Genomic DNA, 8,431 nt, shown 5'->3' with positions numbered 1-8,431 from the left:
TTCCTAACAACCTTTCTAAGAGTGTGTGTGATGTGGTGACCTGGTTTTCAGTATATTTAAATGGAGAATTATGCTTTGTGTTACCTTGCATGTTCCTCGTGAAACAACAGGCTGGGCAGGAAGAGCCAGCATGGCACCAACACAATGAGAACAATAGGTGTGTTTCTTGTAACTGATGGCAGTGGATTGGTGGCTGATTCAAGGACGTCTTTTGGAAATGAACAAGATGTACATGAACTACATTTAAAAAAAAAAATACTGACGTGCAAGAGAGAGAACATTATAAATATTTTATGATTGGATCAGCTATTTAATTGTTGAACCATTGTTAAAGGATCGATTTGGTCAGCATAAGTGCAGATGTGTTCAGATCACCAAGGAAAAGAATAAAGATGGAAAACCTATAGCAACAGGATCAGTCTTCCCACCGAAAGCTTAGCCGGGCTGCAAACTTGTGAACTTCACTCAGACTTAAGACTTCTATGAAACACCTGTTTGTCTTTTCGCGAAAAGCATTAAACATTAAAGTGTTACAAGCTGGCGGAATCCAAGAACAAAGCAACAGCGTGTGTAGTTGCACACCTTGAATATTTAATAATTACACCCAACTTCTCACCTGACATCAGATATCATATAGATATGAAAACCTATAAACCATAAAAAAAACCTTCAGCACAGACACTTACAGGACTTACAACTGCCTTTATTTAGAGAACCGACTCCTGCTTGGCCCCAACGACACTAGACCTGCTATTTAAAATTATCATGAAATGCTGCGCTGTGACCGGTGCCTCTTCTCTGCACGGACGGAGGAGCATTGACAGGCGCATGCGCAGTGCGGTTGTCAGCGGGTTGGTTGGGCTTGTGTTTACAGCTCGGCTGGATGCTGTTGGCTGCTGATGTTATTTGGGAAGTGCAATGTCGTGCCAGCCACCGTTGGAATAAAAATAACAGTGGGAACAAAGGTAAGCTGTTTTGCACTTGCGCACGCATTTATCCTCGAGGCTGAGTGTGGCTGTCCTCTTGGTTAGGAAGAAATATACCCGTTTTTTGGTTGGAAGTGCCAGAGTAGTATGGCTAGCAGGCGTTAGCTATCCAGCCATAATACTGTAATGGCCTATATGAACACTGTCCATCGCAGGGCCAGGCAGCGCATTTCTATCAAAGTTGTTTGCAACGCATTTACATAAGAGTTTGCACTGAATGTGTTATGCTCACGGAAGTGTTTGGGGGAAAATGTTCACTGTGTGATTAAACATTTTGGTGTGACTTTGAGGCGATAACTGCTGTAGCTGTGTTAGCTAACGTTAGGCAGGTTGGTGAGGGCTAACTGGAGCAATAAGTGAACACTGGAGCTAGCGAGCTTCGCACATTTTTATCGAGAAAAAGAGATTGGTATTTGCTCAGTAATATGCTGGAGCCAGGTGTGGTTTAGTAGCTTACACTGACAGGTAGCTGGTTTTCGTGTATCAACATGGAAGAGCCAATTACTGTGCATGCTAAGCGTGCCAGGCGTGTGTAGTGGATGCAGTGGTTAGTGCAGAATATGCGCATGTATTATGCCTGTCAGTGCACTGATTATCAGATCAGTCCTTAGGTTTGTTATTAAATGCACTGTGGACTTCATAAATAAAGTTCAAATTGTCAAGCATGTAGAAAAGGCATATATATGTGTGAGTGGGTAGCTTCATAAGATCACCGGCGATTTAGATTTGTGCTCAGGCTTCTTTTAAGGAGCCTCCTATGCTTGATTGTTTGAAAAAGATCGTCAGCTATAGCAGCTAATACAGAATGTCCTGCAAGTATTTGCTGTCCTGTTATTGTCATGTGCCAAGGAAGTAACCAGGAAGGCTGTGAAGTCTTGTCTGAATGAACTCGATGTTAATGTTTTCAATCATTCACATATTATGCAGTCGGCCCTGCAGGACTCAGTAACCGTCAAACATGCTACCAAAACTCAACCTTAAAACAAAACTAGTTGGTCAAATACATGAATAATATTTTGTTAATGCCTTATTTTGCAAAACAGTTGCCTTCAGCCTTTTAAATTACCTTCCGATTCTGATTTCAGTATGCTTGAATATTTGTGTTACAGCTTCCCCCTTGTTCTGTCATGTATGTTAACATTGCACAGCTTTGTCAGTTGTTCAATGAGACAAGGTTTGCAAACACAAGCTTAGCAAAAGTTATATTCTGTATTCCTCTCACTTTAATGCCAGCGACTACAGTCTGTGAGCTTGAGCAGTTTCTGTCAGTCAGCTGTTTGTTCCATTTCCATTTCCTGAAACTCCAGTATTACAAAGCAAGGCTTGTTGCAGATAATGCAGTTAGCACATTCGCATGTGGACAAAAAAACAAAAACAAACACCAAATACCTGAATTTGACTTTATGCAAATATTTGCTGTACCATTAGCAACTATATTAGAAAAGGAGGAAGGCCAATACATTTACAGCTATACCTTAGGGAAGTCCTATACTGTGCATGATGTATTTTCCTCCACATTACACAATTGAATACTGTTACTACTGTGCAGTCTTAATGCTGCAGCATTACTACAGGTTCTTATGCATGACAAAGTAATTTATTTATCAGATAAACAGACCACTATATGGTGATTCTCATGATAGTTAAATTATGCAGTGTGAAGAATATCAGGAACCACTTCATTCCTCACAATCAATGATTTGTGTTTGTCAATTTACTAATATTAATCAGCATAATACTATGCTGACTTAAGGAACAACTTAAAGGAGGCGCTGAAGTTGGGCCTGCATACTTCTCTGATGTGTTATCTAAAGAAAAAAAAAAAAAGGTTCACCAAGACATTAGTGCCTCTCTCTATTACTGCTGGTAGAATTTCTTCTTTCCATATCCAGCTTTCGACTGAAATGCCAGCAACACCTCTCACACACACCTGTTTTTGGAGAACTGATGGTGACTGAATGGTGAGGACACCAACTGTTGTGGATTAGTGTGTCAGTGCAGTTGCTGTGGACGAGATGACGAGACGACTGTGTGGGGATTAAAGAAGGAGATGACAATCCATAGGAGTTTAAAAGTTCCCGGGTGTTTAAAAATGGTTTCGTTTGGAGGAAACAATGTTTTTGGAAGGATTAGTCAGGCCTGCATCGGCCTTGAGCTGAACTTGAAAGTTTAAGAGCTTTATGGAGTTATTGAGCTTGTTTGCGTCACACTGATGGATGCATCAGGGGCAATTAGGGGTTCAGTACCTTCCCCAAAGATACTTCAATATGTGGACTGATCCAGTGGTTCTGATTAGTGGATTACCTTATAGTTCAGTCCTCCATTTAGATGGTTTCTTATTAACTGTGAGTGAAGCATTTCATTGGTGAATGCATGTCTGCAGACTGCTGTAAAGCCTAATAATAATAATAATAAGCCAGCTCTGCTGTGTACGGCTGCAGCTGATTTTTATTTGATTCTTAATCACTCAGTTGCATTAGATAAATACCAGCACTGCATAAATCACTTCTGATACTTTAATGAAATCTGTCTCATCACCAAGGTGCGCACAACATCAACAATGAACACAGACTGAGCAGAAACTAAAAGTGGGCTCATTCAATCATGTGGGCTGCTTGTGTTGAGAAGACATCAGCCTGATATCTGCAGACAGCTGGTTAGTATTAGCTGCCCAGCAGGGACAGACTGAATAAATTAGGATCCACACACTGTTCAGTCCACTTCCACGCCCTCAGACCCTGTAGCTAGAGATAACAACATCTCATCCACAGCCACAGACCGAGAGCTCAGATCAGTATGCAGATCTATGCCGCTTGCAAGAGAACATTGGATACACCTTGCTGACCTCTCATAACCGCTTACGAGAGTGTCCCCCCCCCTTGGTACTCAGTGAATAAGAGAGGGATTTTTTTTGATGTTAAACAAACACACACATTTTTTAGCTGTGTGATCCAGAAATAGCAGTCAGCACTAAGTCACCTGAAAACAGAAAGTTCTGTTGCTTGTTAAACACAGGTTTCAATCTTGACATTTCAGCTGCTTGTCTTGTAAGGCTTGTACCAACCTCTCTATTTTTACACACAGACCATTTGCAGGCTTCATTGTGAGTTTCAGCTCCTGTCTCTGAGTGAGGCTGTTTTGAGTATTTTATGTTTGGGCTCAACTATTTCACAACTATTTGCTGCCATACAGCTATGTGAACAGTTGACGTCTTGGTGCTTCTTGATAAGCACCATGTGCTGCAACTAACTTATAACAAGTAAACGTACATATTTTATTTTGGACAGATGCAGCTTCGTCACTGACCAAAGGAGGAATGCAAAATTAAGAACTTGTGTTCAGTTATTTAAATAAATTATTAAATTAAATTAAAATTCTTTTGTTTTAATGTGGCCTCCCTAATTTAATATCTGGCTATGAGCCACTTTCAGTTCCACTTTCTTTAGTCACACATAACTGTTGTTGCATGCACGTTTTGTGCACACATACAGATGAGTGTCAGGTTTCCTTTAAAAGCCATACCCCTGTTTTTCAGAGAGACACCACCGCTAGATAAATATCTGTGAATAGCCACATCACTGCTGCAGCTTTCACGGTTGGAATCAGTGCTCTGTTTGCAGGCCTGGCGTTTTTAATTCTGTCATGTGAGATCATTTTGTTGTTGAGTGTGAGTTTTTTGAGAGTATTCATATGTTGTTATCGAACTAGGGGCCTCTGCTCAGTGGATCTGAATGAAGATGGTAATTAGATGCTCACACAGTGCAAATAAAATACTGTTTCTGTTTGTATTGCTTTGATTTTGAACTGTACTGTTATACTCTCGTCATAGTAGGTGAGCTCTTCTGTTCCTTTTCCTCTCTGCCTGGCTGAAATCAGTGCTGTGAGGCGGGTTGAAAAGGGCTGTGTTGCAAGCCTGAATGCTCTGGCTGTGTCTGGCTGTGTCTTCCTCTCCCTCATGAGGTGCACACAGGGCCCAGCTGGCAGCCCAGAACAGCCCGTTCAGCTGGATAGCAGTAGGAAGCGCAAAAAACCCCAAAACAAAACAAAAAAAGCAGGCATGCATTTCTAGTGTACATATTTTTACACATGGACTGACATAAGACTTGCCTGTTACAGATTCAGATACTGTGCTCCTGTTTTCAACTTAAAACAGTTAAACAATCATTAATTTAAAAAAACAAAAAACAACTACTGTGTGTAAGCCATTAAAGGTGATACACACTACACTACCTAACTACTGTTATTGCTTTGTGTTGATTTATAGTTGATAAATTATCAGTCAGTTTGGGTAGTAATCTTGAAAGAAAACATTCAAAATGGACCTGACTTCATCTTATCATTAAATGTGAGCTTCGTTTTAGGGCCGCAACGATTCCTCGAGTAACTCGAATAATTCAATTATAAAAAAAAAAAATAAAAAAAAATCCTTGACACAAATGTGTTGCTTTGGTGCTTCGTTTAAATGCTGCAGCTCAAGTGACTCCATGTAAGTGCGAGCATTTCATTCACATTAGCAGCATTAAAGTTCTCCATCACTTTCCGTCATTTGGGAAAACGACCCTTTAACACAGAGTATTTTCACCAACACCAACATTTTTCCATGCCTCCACTGCTCTCTACAGCCGTGTGTGTGTGTGTGTGTGTGTGTGTGTGTGTGTGTGTGTGTGTGTGTGTGTGTGTGTGTGTGTGTGTGTTGTGCTCACTGTACTGAGAATTTCATATGTTTGCTACCGGAACAGATCGCTATCACCACAGTTTGCTAGCAGGCGCCACTATTAGCACTAGCAATTGTTCGGTAATGATGGGAAACCCCCCGGTTGGGGGACATGTGTGAATAAAAAGCATTACAACATTAAGCTAAGTAAGCTAAGTAAGTTAAAATATGCAGATGAACCGTTAATAAGACGAGTATTTCTTATCCGATTACTCGATTACTAAAATAATAGAGAGTTGCAGCCCTGCTTAATTTAATTTTGTCCTTAACAGACAAAATGTAACTTCACACTTGTAGCATCTCATTGAAATGCACAATATTCATGTTGAACCAAGTTCAATAGTTTTGGAAGAGCTGTTGCCATTTCATATCCATATGAACCTATGAAATAATGCTGAAGCAGTTCAAATACTGTATTTGATTGTTTAGTCATTAATAGTCATCATCCGTGTAGCCTTGCTAATAATGTGTCCTTGTTATAAATGGCTTTTCATTCAATTTTTACCAGAGGCGGGGCTTGAACAAACTTATAAGTGAGTAACTGTTCTGTTTGGGATACAGGAATATTTGAAAGGTGGTTAGCACTGCTGCCTCACAGCAAGTAGGACGTGGGTTCGAATCCACCTTGGCTGGGACTTTTCAGTTTGCATGTTCTCCCTGTTTGTGTGGCTTTTCTCCAGGTACTCCGGTTTCCTCCCACAGTCCAAAGACATGCAGTTAGTGGGGTTAGGTTAACTGGTGGTTCTAAACTGCCCATGAATGTGAGTGTGAACAGTTGTCTGTCTCTCTGTGTTAGCTGCAACAGGCTGGTGATCTTTCCAAATGTACCCTGCCTCTCTCTCTGCGACAGCTGGGATAGGCTCCAGCTCCCAAGATCCTGAAAAGGATAAGCGGAAGAAAATAGATGAATGGATGGAATATTTGAAACGATTCTTTACCATTGTGAGAGATTAAAATTGGAATTATGATATCATAAATGAACATTACGATATGAGGAACATTAAGATGTTGTATGTATGTCTTTTTGGATCCAGGGTCTCAGTTGTTTATCTCTGGATCTCTTCTCTTCATCCTTCTACTCAAAACAAAGAAAGCCATGGGCATACAGTCATGACATGACAAAAATTAAAGCCAACTGAACAAATTAGTTTAAATTTGCTAAATACACTGAATGGCTTAGAAATGACCTTCAATTTAAGACCTTTTTAGAACCCAGATAATTTTAATGGTCAGTATCCTGACTGACTGGCAGTGATTGTATGTCTTTTTGGAAGTGCACCAAGGCACTGAAAAGGCTGATAAGGAACAGTGTATCTTGGCAGGAGCAGGCAGAGATCTGTTGCTGAGGCTAGAAAGGAAACTGGTGCGACAAGGCAACCATTATAAGTCTTTGGAGCTGCCCGCTAGTCAGAGTATTAGGTTTGTGTGTGCATGCACGTGGTTCTGAGTGAGCGCCTATTTGTGTTCATAATAGAGCTGCCTGTGTGTTTTGTAGGGTATGTGTCAGCCAGCACAAAAGGTTTTTTTTTAAATTTCCTGTATGTATGGGTGTGTGTTCGTAGTTTTAACTTCAAAGGTTGGTAGAGGTTGCTGTCTTTGCTACTTAAAACAAAAATGTTTCGTCTAACTGCTGTCTTTCTCAACTAAAACTCAAAGTCGTAGTATCAAGCAATCAAAAAATCCATCCATCCATCCTCTTCCACTTATCCCGTTCAGGTTCGGTGGAGCCTAACCCAGCTGACATCGGGCGAGAGGAAGGGTAGACCCTGTACAGGTTGCCAGCGTAGGGGGGCTAACACAGAGAGACAAACAACCATTCACACCTATGGGCAATTTAGTGTGACCAATTAATCTAACCCCACTAACTGCATGTCTTTGGGAGACCTACGCAGACATGGGGAGAACATGCAAACTCCACACAGAGAGGCCCGGGCCAAGGTGGAATCGAACCCAGACCTTCTAGATGCTAACCACCACACCACCGTGCTCCCTGCAATCAAAACAGTCCCCGACTGTTCCTTAAGAAAAGCAGAAAACGCACTTCGTGGTCCAGCATGCAGAAGGCTTGACCGTAGACACTATGAAAGAGTTTCAGGAATGAGGAATATCCAGGTAATGACTTCTAGCAGACAAGTGAAAATACAGTTTCACAGGTCCGCCTCGCTCCTCACATCCCGTTTCAAAACACCAAGATGACCAAGGTGAAAACGCTCAACTTGAGGCTTCATAACAGGACTTCAGAAACGAAAGAGTGATGTCACTGTAGTTATAGCCATTTTTTTATACAGTCTGAGTTGCTTTTAGCCATCTTTACATAAATAATCATTATAAAAACAGTCTGAAAAATGAAGTTAAAATCTGAAAATTAAATTAAAAAAGGAATAAAGAACCAGATGAATGGAATGATTTAATATTGTTTTACCTGTTCAGCTGAACATCCTTTTATGTGCATTAGTTGCAGGCTCTCTCTCTCACATGCAAAGGGTAAGTGTGCTAAAAATAGAAAGCAGCTGTCTTTGAGCCAAAATAGTGTAAACATCTGTAAAGTCTCCTCAAGATTAAAAGCCTGCAGACATGAAAGAGACTAAGAATTGATGCAAATGACCTTCTTCGAATGCTGCTGAGTCCGATGCTGAGTTTTCTTTTGGACTGGTATTTGTTTTTGTCAGATTCTCCCTACGATTAATATTATTTCACATGGAACAAGATAGCTGCTAGACTAAACATCACA

At 40.7% G+C, this 8,431-nt stretch overlaps 1 protein-coding gene across 2 annotated transcripts in view; it reads left to right on the top strand.

Annotated features, from left to right (window-relative positions):
* Positions 1–839: 839 nt before the first annotated feature.
* rabgap1 (RAB GTPase activating protein 1) overlaps positions 840–8,431 on the top strand; it is a 77,274-nt gene continuing 69,682 nt past the window's right edge. For both annotated transcript variants that reach the window (XM_030742170.1, XM_030742169.1), the window contains exon 1: positions 840–965. The gene's annotated coding sequence lies outside the window, so the exon portion shown is untranslated. The remainder of the gene's footprint in view (positions 966–8,431) is intronic.

This window comes from Archocentrus centrarchus, chromosome 12 (assembly GCF_007364275.1).
Source record: "Archocentrus centrarchus isolate MPI-CPG fArcCen1 chromosome 12, fArcCen1, whole genome shotgun sequence".
Classification (NCBI taxonomy): domain Eukaryota; kingdom Metazoa; phylum Chordata; class Actinopteri; order Cichliformes; family Cichlidae; genus Archocentrus; species Archocentrus centrarchus.
The sequence above is the reverse complement of the archived record's forward strand: the minus strand, read 5'-3'. Positions and strand labels throughout refer to the sequence as shown.